The sequence below is a fragment of the Nanorana parkeri genome, unplaced genomic scaffold (genome assembly GCF_000935625.1).
Source record: "Nanorana parkeri isolate BGI_ZX_2015 unplaced genomic scaffold, ASM93562v1 scaffold1533, whole genome shotgun sequence".
NCBI classification, from domain to species: domain Eukaryota; kingdom Metazoa; phylum Chordata; class Amphibia; order Anura; family Dicroglossidae; genus Nanorana; species Nanorana parkeri.
In genome coordinates this window covers 42472-46089 of record NW_017307801.1, presented here as the reverse complement: position 1 = coordinate 46089, position 3618 = coordinate 42472, and the positions used below count along the sequence as shown (strand labels likewise).

Here is a 3618-nt window from a genome sequence, read left to right as displayed (position 1 = left end):
AAAGACTATAGAGAGAGCACCCCAATACATTGTATGTTCACATTACACCATCTGACCATCACACCCGTATGAGCTTCTTGGACGTAGTAGTCCTAGTATCCCTCCAATCCTGTCCCAATGCTCCCAGTATCCCTCCAGTCCTGTCCCAGCACGGCTACAGCCCTGTCCCAGTACACCCAGCACGACACCCAGCACCGCTACAGCCCTGTCCCAGTACACCCAGCATTGCTACAGTCCTGTCCCAGTACACCCAGCATTGCTACCGTCATGCCCCAGTATACTCATTATCTCTCCAGCCCTGCCAGTATCCTTGCAGTCCTGTCCCAGCATCCTTGCAGTCCTGCCCCAGCTCTCCCAGTATCCTTGCAGTCCTGCCCCCAGCATCCCCACAGTCCTGCCCCAGCTCTCCCAGTATCCCCACAGTCCTGCCCCAGCTCTCCCCACAGTCCTGCCCCAGCTCTCCCAGTATCCCCACAGTCCTGCCCCAGCTCTCCCAGTATCCCCACAGTCCTGCCCCAGCTCTCCCAGTATCCCCACAGTCCTGCCCCAGCTCTCCCACTGTTCTGCCTCCGCACTCCCAGTATCCTTCCACTCCTACCCCAGCATACCTTTACCCCAGTACTCCCATCATCCCTTTGCTCCTACACCAGTACTCTCATCATCACTTTTGGTCCTGCCCCAGCATCTCTTCAGTGCTCCCTGTATGACCCCCCAGTAAAGCACCAGTGCTCCCAGTATCCCCTCACAGTGATCCTACCAGTACCATCCCAGTAATCCTTAAATCTTCCCAGTACCCATAAGTGCTGCCCCGGTGCTCCCAATATCCCCCCGGTCCTCCCAGTAAGCCCCCCAGCATCCCATAGTTATTGTCCCAGTGCTCCCAGTCGGCGGCCATGGCGGCTCTTTGTGGCGGCCGGCTCTGGGACAATAAGCTGTGTCCGGGCACACGTGTCCCCCTCTCCCCCCTCCTCCACCGCACCTCCACGGGACCCCACTCACCTTTCCTTGTCAGCCCGGTGCTCTGTCCTTCCGTCCTCTTACAACACTTCGCCCGTCTGTCTATCCACCGACCCGACCGACACTGACTGCAAACACTGAGCACATGGGGGGGCGGCCCGGGCCCAATCGGTACAGCGACCCCTGGCGGGGGGAGGAGCGAACTACGAAGTCACGACCACTCCGAGCGGCTTTACTCCGCCCCTTCTCTGTGTTTATCTATTACCCCGCCCCTTTACGACCTCACCCCGCCCCCTGCCATGGTAATATCTATCACCCGCCTCCTACTCTGCATCATATCCCGCCTTCCAGTAAGTGTATCTGCATCACTCCGCCCCCTTTTGTTTTTACATCACCCCGCCCACTACTTATATTCTTCCCGCCCTCACTGTATCATCCCGCCCTCTATTATGTATCTCTATATAGGTCGGCCCCCTTTGGCGAACCAGCCCGCCCCTTTCTCTGTATTACTCCGCCCCCTCCTGAGCATCTGCAGTTCTGCGTTCCAGACTGACCGCCTATTGGTTTGTATGAGGCAGTGGGGGTGTCTGGGAATTGGTCCTCGGCACGACAAGATAGGGTTCCCAGATCCTGCCTAGGGGCAGAAGGTCCTCCTTATATTGGGGGTCAGTGGAGAAGGACCTCCTTAGATTGGGGGTCAGTGGAGAAGGACCTCGTTACATTGGGGGTCAGTGGAGAAGGACCTCGTTACATTGGGGGTCAGTGGAGAAGGACCTTGTTACATTCGGGGTCAGTGGAGAAGGACCTCATTACATTGGGGGTCAGTGGAGAAGAACCTCCTTACATTGGGGGTCAGTGGAGAAGGACCTCGTTATATTGGGGGTCAGTGGAGAAGGACCTCGTTACATTGGGGGTCAGTGGAGAAGGACCTTGTTACATTCGGGGTCAGTGGAGAAGGATCTCATTACATTGGGGGTCAGTGGAGAAGGACCTCGTTACATTGGGGGTCAGTGGAGAAGAACCTCCTTACATTGGAGGTCAGTGGAGAAGGACCTTGTTACATTGGGGGTCAGTGGAGAAGGACCTCATTACATTGGGGGTCAGTGGAGAAGGATCTCATTACATTGGGGGTCACTTATCTGAGTCAAAAATTGCTAATTGCTGCAGGAGCCCGGAAGAACCTCTGGAGGAACTTGGAAGAACCTCTGGAGGAGCCCTGAAGAACCTCTGGGGGAACACTGAAGAACCTCTAGAGGAGCCCTGAAGAACCTCTAGAGAGGTCCTGAAGAACCTCTGGAGGAACCCGGAAGAACCTCTGGAGGAACCCGGAAGATCCTCTGGAAGAGCCCTGAGGAACCAGGAAGGACCTCTGGAGGAACCCGGAAGATCCTCTGGAAGAGCCCTGAGGAACCAGGAAGGACCTCTGGAGGAACCCGGAAGATCCTCTGGAAGAGCCCGGAAGAACCTCTGGAGGAACCCGGAAGAACCTCTGGAGGAAAGCGGAAGAGCCCGGAAGAACCTCTGGAGGAGCCCCGAAGAACCTCTGGAGGAGCCCGGAAGAACCTCTGGAGGAGCCCGGAAGAACCTCTGGAGGAACCCGGAAGAACCTCTGGAAGAGCCCAGAAGAACCTCTGGAGGAACCCGGGTTGAAGAAGTCTTGAGAATGATTTTCAGTTCTGACATTGACATACACATGATCATGAGACGCGGGATCCCTCCCCCGGTGCGTGGTTACACAATGTCAGGGATGGGTGAGGTGTGTTTGGACCGGCCCACGTTCACCCTCCAGCACCTGTCACTACTTGTCCCGTGGAACCGGTTGGAGATCCCTCAGAAGGTGAGCCGACTGTCTTCTCAGCTGAGGTTCCTGCGTGGAGAGAGACGCGGGGGAGGTGGGAGAGGAAGAGGTGAGTACCATCTCCGGGTGACATGATGGTCCTCCGGCTTCAGCACTCCTTCAGTCACTGACCTGTCAGGGGTTCCGGAGGGATTGAAGCCGGGGGATCAGCATGACCGGCAACTGGAATGTTAGGAATGTGCTGAGCAGAGGGGAACATCGAATGTCTGAGACACCCAACACGAGGCTGAGATCAGTACGTCAGACCGTCACGTGATCGCGCTATAGACAGGGCATGCTGGGAGTTGTAGTCCTCCTGTGTATACTATACAGGACATGCTGTGAGTTGTAGTCCTCCTGTGTATAATATACAGGGCATGCTGTGAGTTGTAGTCCTCCTGTGTATACTATACAGGGCATGCTGTGAGTTGTAGTCCTCCTGTGTATACTATACAGGGCATGCTGTGAGTTGTAGTCCTCCTGTGTATAATATACAGGGCATGCTGTGAGTTGTAGTCCTCCTGTGTATACTATACAGGGCATGCTGGGAGTTGTAGTCCCCCTGTGTATACAATGCAGTGTATACAGGACATGCTGGGAGTTGTAGTCCTCCTGTGTATACTATACAGGGCATGCTGTGAGTTGTAGTCCTCCTGTGTATACTATACAGTGTATACAGGGCATGCTGGGAGTTGTAGTCCTCCTGTGTATACTATACAGGGCATGCTGGGAGTTGTAGTCCTCCTGTGTATACTATACAGGGCATGCTGTGAGTTGTAGTCCTCCTGTGTATACTATACAGGGCATGCTGGGAGTTGTAGTCC

At 55.2% G+C, this 3618-nt stretch overlaps 1 protein-coding gene across 1 annotated transcript in view; it reads right to left on the bottom strand.

Annotated features, from left to right (window-relative positions):
- The window catches only part of RCC2 (regulator of chromosome condensation 2), a 10784-nt gene extending 9657 nt beyond the window's left edge, over positions 1–1127 (bottom strand). The window contains exon 1 of the mRNA XM_018570450.1: positions 1000–1127. The gene's annotated coding sequence lies outside the window, so the exon portion shown is untranslated. The remainder of the gene's footprint in view (positions 1–999) is intronic.
- Positions 1128–3618: the final 2491 nt, after the last annotated feature.